This window comes from Triticum dicoccoides, chromosome 4A (assembly GCF_002162155.2).
Source record: "Triticum dicoccoides isolate Atlit2015 ecotype Zavitan chromosome 4A, WEW_v2.0, whole genome shotgun sequence".
Taxonomy (NCBI): Eukaryota; Viridiplantae; Streptophyta; class Magnoliopsida; order Poales; family Poaceae; genus Triticum; species Triticum dicoccoides.
In genome coordinates this window covers 717,284,941-717,293,623 of record NC_041386.1, presented here as the reverse complement: position 1 = coordinate 717,293,623, position 8,683 = coordinate 717,284,941, and positions in this window count along the sequence as shown.

Below are 8,683 nucleotides of genomic sequence, written 5' to 3'. Positions count from 1 at the left end.
GGTTATCACGGTCGAGAGGGGGTATATATATATCGACCGCCCCTCATGTCGAAGTTATCTCGAGGGGGCGGCGAGGGCGAAGGCGAGCAGCCTGACGGCGACAGACCCAATAAAACATAAGAAAACGAAGAAGAAATAAAAAGAGGAGAAGAAGAAAGGAATAGAGGAGAAGATAGAAGAAAGAAAAGAAGAAAAAAAAAGAGGAGAAGAAGAAAGGAATAGAGGAGAGGAAGAAAAAATAGAAAAATTTCTATTTTTTCTTCTTCTCCTCTATTCCTTTCTTCTTCTCCTCTTCCTTTTTTTCTTTTTTGTTCTTCTTATTTATTTCTCCTCTATTCCTTTCTTTCTTCTTCTCTTCTTCTTTTTCTTCTTCTCCCTCGAGAAAGTAAAATAACTAAGGAAAAGGAAGAAAAGAGGAAGAAGGAAGAAGGAAGAAGAAGAAGAAGAAAGGAATAGAGGAGAAGAAGAAAAAATAGAAAATTTCTATTTTTTCTTCTTCTCCTCTATTCCTTTCTTCTTCTCCTCTTCTTTTTCTTTTTTTTCTTCTTCTTATTTATTTCTCCTCTTCTTTTCCTCTCCTCTTCTTCTTTCTTTCCTCTTCTTATTTTCTTCTTTCCTATCCTTCTTTTTCTAAAATTATAACTTTTACATATATAAAACTTTTCTAAAATTGTAACTTTCTATATATGAACAAAAAAACATTTTTAACATATATATTTAGCAAATTCTAGCCACATACATCACATACACATATACATTATAGCCACATACACATATACATCACATATGAACAAAAAGTTAAACTAACAAAAATAAAATACATATAGCAACATATGAACAAAAACATATAGCCACATACATACACATACATTATATATATATATGAAAAAAATTAAACTAATAAAAAAACAGAGCCGGCCGGGCAGAGGTGCATGGCAGCGGCGGTGGCGCCGGCGGGGCAGGGCAGGGGTGCAGGAGCGAGGCAAGGCAGGGGCGCGAGGCAGGTGCTCACAGGGGGGTGGCGGGGCACGGCGGGCGGCGTCGGGGCGCGGGGAGCGGCGCCGGTGTCGGGGCAGATGGCGTCGAGGGCGGCGGCGACGGTGAGGTGGACCAGCCTGATGGCGTCGGAGGCGGCGGCGACGACGAGGTGGAGTAGCCTGACGGCGTCGGAGGCGGCAGCGACGACGAGGTGGAGCAACCTGACGGCTCGGCGGTGACGGCGACGAGGCAGAGCAGCGGGCGTCGGGCGGAGAAGAAAGGGATGGATTTTGGAGAAACTGCTAAGTGCTAGTTATATATGAAGAAAATTGGTCCCGGTTCGTGAAACCAACCGGGACTAATGCCCCCTTTAGTCCCGGTTGGTGCCACCAACCGGAACCAAAGGCGTCTTTTCAGCAGCCCAAAGGGCGGGAAGCGGCGGCCTTTGGTCCCGGTTGGTGGCACCAACCAGGACTAATGCCCCCCCTTTAGTCCCGGTTGGTGCCACCAACTGGGACCAAAGGACCCTGTGCTGCCCGCGTCGGGGCCAAAGTTTAGTCCCACCTCGCTAGTTGAGAGGGGCGCGCAGTGGTTTATAAGTCCCACTGCCACACCCCTCTCGAGCTCCTCTCCACCGTAGGCTTGCGGGCCTATTTGCTACTGCTTTGCCTGATGGGTCTTCTAGGCCTACTGTGGGCCTGAATCCTGGCCCATGGTAGGGTTTCTAGTCGTATTCAGGCCGTGAGGGCCCAGTAGGAGGCATTTTTTGTTTTCTTTCTTGCTTTATTTATTTTATTTTGTTTCTACTTACAACAAAATACTTATTGTTGCTATTTTTAATTATTTTCCAGTTTTTTTGTTTTGTTTTTTGCATTATTTATTTTCTTTTGTTTTTTGCTTTATTTTTTAATTCTTTTTGCTTTCAGTTTTAGAAAAATTATAAACTTTCTGTTAGTGCCATTAGTTTTCAAATTTGTAAACACTTTTTTTGTTTTTTTGTTTTCTTTCTTGCTTTATTTATTTTATTTTGTTTGTACTTACAACAAAATACTTATTGTTGCTATTTTTAATTGTTTTTTGTTTTTTTTCTGCATAATTTATTTTCTTTAGTTTTTTGCTTTTTTTTAAATTATTTTTGCTTTTACATTTAGAAAAATTATAAACTTTCTGTTAGTGCCACTAGTTTTCAAATTTGAAAACACTTTTTTTGTTTTTTTGTTTTCTTTCTTGCTTTATTTATTTTATTTTGTTTCTACTTACAACAAAATACGTATTGTTGCTATTTTTAATTATTACGAGGGCCGAACCATAACACATTAAAGCATTTCAAATGAACTATGAAAAGTTGAAAGTTGGCATGGTATCATAAATTCACCCAAATAGCATGTGCATGTACAAAACGAACAATGGTATCATACTCGTGTGTTACAAAGTTGGCATGGTATCATCATAATAGTTGCGAGAGAAAGTCTTCACTTTTTCTTCGCTTGTGTCATTTGCTTATTGCGCCGTAACCATGGATAATCTTCATCGCTTATAGGATGCTGGGGTCAGCCTTGACTTTGAAGGGAGGAATTTCATGAAACTTTTCATAATCTTCAGACATGTCTGTCTTGCCCTCCACTCCCACGATGTCCCTTTTTCCTGAAAGGACTATGTGGCGCTTTGGCTCATCGTATGATGTATTCGCTTCCTTATCTTTTCTTTTTCTCGGTCTGGTAGACATGTCCTTCACATAGATAACCTGTGCCACATCATTGGCTAGGACGAACGGTTCGTTAGTGTACCCAAGATTTTTCAGATCCACTGTTGTCATTCCGTACTGTGGGTCTACCTATACCCCGCCTCTTGACAGATTGACCCATTTGCACTTAAACAAAGGGACCTTAAAATTATGTCCATAGTCAAGTTCCCATATGTCCACTATGTAACCATAATATGTGTCCTTTCCCCTCTCGGTTGTTGCATCAAAGCGAACACCGCTGTTTTGGTTGGTGCTCTTTTGATCTTGGTCAATCGTGTAAAATGTAGTCCCATTTATCTCGTATCCTTTCCAAATCGTAACAGTCGAAGATGGTCCCCTGGACAACAAGTACAGCTCATCACAAACAGTGTTGTCACCTCTGAGACGTGCTTCCAACCAACTGCTGAAAGTCCGGATGTGTTCACATGTAATCCAGTCGTCGCACTGCTCCCGGTGTTTGGAGCGCAGACTGTTCTTGTGTTCATCGACATACGGGGTCACCAAGGTAGAGTTCTGTAGAACTGTGTAGCGTGCTTGAGACCAAGAATATCTGTCCCTGCATATTATTGAGTCCCTTCCAAGCGTGCCTTTTCCAGTCAGTCTCCCCTCACACTGTGATTGAGGGAGACCTATCTTCTTAAGGCCAGGAATGAAGTCAACACAAAACCCGATGACATCCTCTGTTTGATGGCCCATGGAGATGCTTGCTTCTGGCCTAGCGCGGTTACGGACATATTTCTTTAGGACTCCCATGAACCTCTCAAAGGGGTACATATTGTGTAGAAATACGGGGCCCAGAATGACAATCTCGTCAACTAGATGAACTAGGACGTGCGTCATGATATTGAAGAAGGATGGTGGAAACACCAGCTCGAAACTGACAAGACATTGCACCACATCACTTCTTAGCCTTGGTATGATTTCTGGATCGATCACCTTTTGAGAGATTGCATTGAGGAATGCACATAGCTTCACAATGGCTAATCGGACGTTTTCCGGTAGAAGCCCCCTCAATGCAACCGGAAGCAGTTGCGTCATAATCACGTGGCAGTCATGAGACTTTAGGTTCTAAAACTTTTTCTCTGACATATTTATTATTCCTTTTATATTCGACGAGAAGCCCGTCGGGACCTTCATACTAGGCAGACATTCAAAGAAGATTTCCTTCTCTTCGTTGGTAAGAGCATAGCTGGCAGGACCTTCATACTGCTTTGGAGGCATGCCGTCTTTTTCGTGCAAACGTTGCAGGTCCTCCCGTGCCTCAGCTGTATCTTTTGTCTTCCCATACATGCCCAAGAAGCCTAGCAGGTTCACGCAAAGGTTCTTTGTCACGTGCATCACGTCGATCGAAGAGTGGACCTCTAGGTCTTTCCAGTAGGGTAGGTCCCAAAATATAGATTTCTTCTTCCACATGGGTGCGTGTCCCCCAGTGTCACTCGGAACAACTAGTCCGCCGGGACCCTTTCCAAAGATTACGTGTAAATCATTGACCATAGCAAGTACGTGATCACCGGTACGTATGGCGGGCTTCATCCGGTGATCTGCCTCGCCTTTGAAATGCTTGCCTTTCTTTCAACATTGATGGTTGGTCGGAAGAAATCGACGATGGCGCAGGTACACATTCTTCCTGCAGCTTCCCAGGTATATACTATCGGTGTCAAGTAAACAATGCTTGCATGCGTGGTATCCCTTATTTGTCTGTCCTAAAAGGTTACCGAGAGCGGGACAATCGTTTATGGTCACGAACAATAGCGTCTTTAGGTGAAATTCCTCCTGTTTGTGCTCATCCCACATACGTACACCGTTTCCATTCCACAGCTGTAAAAGTTCTTCAACTAATGGCCTTAGGTACACATCAGTGTCGTTGTCGGGTTGCTTAGGGCCTTGGATGAGAACTGACATCATAATGAACTTCCGCTTCATGCACATCCAAGGAGGAAGGTTATACATACATAGAGTCACGGGCCAGGTGTTGTGATTACTGCTCTGCTCCACGAAAGGATTAATGCCATCCGCACTTAAAGCAAACCATATGTTCCTTGGGTCACTTGCAAACTCATCCTAGTACTTTCTCTCGATTTTTCTCCACTGCGACTCGTGAGCGGGTGCTCTCAACTTCTCGTCTTTCTTACGGTCCTCACTGTGCCATCGCATCAACTTGGCATGCTCTCCGTTTCTGAATAGACGTTTCAACCGTGGTATTATAAGAGCATACCACATCACCTTCGCAGGAACCCTCTTCCTGGGGGGCTCGCCGTCAACATCACCAGGGTCATCTCGTCTGATCTTATACCGTAATGCACCGCATACCGGGCATGCGTTCAGATCCTTGTACGCACCGCGGTAGAGGATGTAGTCATTAGGGCATGCATGTATCTTCTGCACCTCCAATCCTAGAGGGCATAGGACCTTCTTTGCTGCGTATGTACTGTCGGGCAATTCGTTATCCTTTGGAAGCTTCTTCTTCAATATATTTAGTAGCTTCTCAAATCCTTTGTCAGGCACAGCATTCTCTGCCTTCCACTGCAGCAATTCCAGTACGGTACCGAGCTTTGTGTTGCCATCTTCGCAATTGAGTACAACCCTTTTTTGTGGTTCTCTAACATGCGATCAAACTTCAGCTTCTCCTTTTGACTTTCGCATTGCATCCTTGCATCGACAATGACCCGGCGGAGATCATCATCATCGGGCACATCGTCTGGTTCCTGTTGATCTTCAGCAGCTTCGCCTGTTGCAGCATCATCGTGCACATCATCTGGTTCCTCTTGATCTTCAGGAGCATCACCGTATTCAGGGGGCACATAGTTGTCATCGTACTTTTCTTCTACGCCGTCTTCCATCATAACCCCTATTTCTCCGTGCCTCGTCCAAACATTATAGTGTGGCATGAAACCCTTGTAAAGCAGGTGGGTGTGAAGGATTTTCCGGTCAGAGTAAGACTTCGTATTCCCACATATAGGGCATGGACAACACATAAAACCATTCTGCTTGTTTGCCTCAGCCACTTCGAGAAATTCATGCACGCCCTTAATGTACTCGGAGGTGTGTCTTGAACCGTACATGCGTTGCCGGTTCATCTGCTTGCATTATATATAATTAAGTGTGTCAAAAATCATTACAGAACATCATGAATAGATAATTAAGTGACCAAATTAATAGAAGTTCATCATCACATTAAAACCAAAGTACATACATAGTTCTCATCTAACTACATAAATCTCTGCAGAGCATCTAAATTAATTAAACCATACATTGAAAGTATGTAAAACATTTTAATGCAAAAACAAATGCGATCATAATCGCAACCAATGTAACAACTGATCCAACGGCATAATGATACCAAGCCTCGGTATGAATGGCATATTTTCTAATCTTTCTAATCTTCAAGCGCATTGCATCCATCTTGATCTTGTGATCATCCACGACATCCGCAACATGCAACTCCAATATCATCTTCTCCTCCTCAATTTTTCTAATTTTTTCCTTCAAGAAATTGTTTTCTTCTTCAACTAAATTTAACCTCTCGACAATAGGGTCGGTTGGAATTTCCGGTTCAACAACCTCCTAGATAAATAAAATCTATGTCACGTTGGTCGGCATAATTGTCATAAACAATAGATGAACCAATAGTTATGAAAAGATAATATATACCACATCCGAATCATAGACAGGACGAGGGCCGACGGGGGCGGATACCAAAACCATCGCACTATATAAGATGCAATAATAAAAGTAAGAAAATTATACAAGTATCTATATAAACATACAAGTAAGAAATTTTTTTCCTTTCAGAAAGAAGATAAGAACAAGAGGCTCACCACGGTGGTGCCGGCGACGAGATCGGCGCGGGCGATCGACGGCGGTGAAGACGGGGACGGGACGTGACGGACCGCTAAACCTAGACAAATATTGAGGAAAATGGAGCTTGGAGGTCGAGCTTGTAGAGGAGAAAGCTTAAGTAGTGTGGCTCGGGCATTCCATCGAACACCTCGTGTGCATAGGAGGTGAGCTAGAGCACCACAAAGCTCTCTCCTCGCTGGCCACGAAAAACAAAGCAGTGAGAGTGCTCTGCTCGCGGGCGAGGGGTATATATAGGCAATTAATTGGTCCCGGTTCGTGGCTTGAACCGGGACTAAAGGGAAGCCTTTGGTCCCGGTTAAGGCCACCAACCGGGACCAATGGTCGTGGGCCAGGAGCAAGGCACATTAGTCTCGGTTCGTCCCACCAACCGGGACCAAAAGGTCCAGACGAACCGGGACCAATGGCCCACGTGGCCCGGCCGGCCCCCGGGGCTCACGAACCGGGTCCAATGCCCCCATTGGTCCCGGTTCTGGATTGAACCGGGACTAATGGGCTTACCCGGCCTAGACCATTGCCCCCTTTTCTACTAGTGATTGGGCCTAATTCGAATAGGGCGTAAAGGGCCTTGGGTTAGCGGGCTGTAAATGGGCTATATGCGAACATGCCATTAACAGGCTTTTAATGGGCCGGCCCGCCACGTTTTGACCAAGTCAAACGGGCCAGCCTTTTCACAGGAATGGGCCTCTGTTGTGCCGTGCCACGTGTCGAAGTATCATAGGCGCCTTCTGTCAAATGAGTGGACGACATCTGTCCCAACGATGAGCCGACACGTGTTTCCGCCAGCCAATGATGATTTTACACGTGGAAAATGTCCATTGGTCGGGTCTGTTAATGGGTTATCGGATCTAAAACACGACCTGATAGCTTAACGACGTTCTGTTACGGTGGATGCCACGTGTCGGTCACCCTTGACGAAAGCACTTCTGTGACGCGTGATTTATCGTCATGGAAGTGGACACTCCCGTGATGATAATTTTGATAATGTCATGGAACACTTCTACGACAGCACAGGTATGACTATCTTGATTCTATCATAAATTTGTCATGGATGTACATGCATGACAAAAAACGCGACCTACTGTGACAAACACGTATCATCACGGAAGTGTATTTTTTTTGTAGTGCAATGCATCCCATTTTCATCCTCCGTTAGATTGTGCATCGGTGTGGTTCACCTTCCTCATCACAGGTGATAACCTCCGACACTTATTCATCCTCCTTAGCCCCCCACCCCCACTAACTATGTGTGACCCGCTACATGGCAAATATGCCAGTTATTTATAGGAGTTCGACATTTTGTGTGGCCAGGATATCATAATTTTGCTTCACCAAACAACACATGCCAACAGTTGTGATCGTTTCGTTTTACAAAAAGTGTTGTAGCTATGGACATCTATAGCATGCATGCCATATCCAAATATGAGCAACCGTAAGGGGAATGTTGCTAGCAAACTATGACATTGGAGCCATTCCGAATTCATGCTTTCATGATTTCTTCATCTTTCTTTTTGCTATGATAGAAGCTGAAATACTCCTCCATGTTGGTTGCAAGGACATGATCGATGGTTGCAAGTGGTGTTCTTTCCATCATTGTATCTCACACGATTTTCTCCCATCTGATGTCTTTCTGCAGTTTTAGCTATTCCAGTGTGATTTGTTCTTTCTCTTCCTGGTTTTCCCTTATAACTTCCCGGCTCTAGAGGTTCATCCTCGTAATGGTTGCTACATTTCATTAAAAAAACTAATGGATTAGTGTTGGGTGTACTATCATGTAGGAGTCCCGTGTATATATATTGCTTAATAATGTTCTGTTTCAATCTAGTTTTTTGAACATGCACTTTAGTCACCTTGATCTCCAAGACTTGTCTACATTATTTGAGATTTGGTAAACTTAAACCTGTGAGGAATTTATGAGTAACATTTCTACAGTCTAACTCAATTATGACTTACGTAAATAAAAGTCTACTAAAAAACTTATTTATAGTTGCGTTTTTTAGACAAACTACCGTAAAAAGACATACTTTATACTTTCACTTCATATTCTTATATTGAAAAGTATCATGATGATAGGCTATTGAACACTTTAAACATCACGATTGT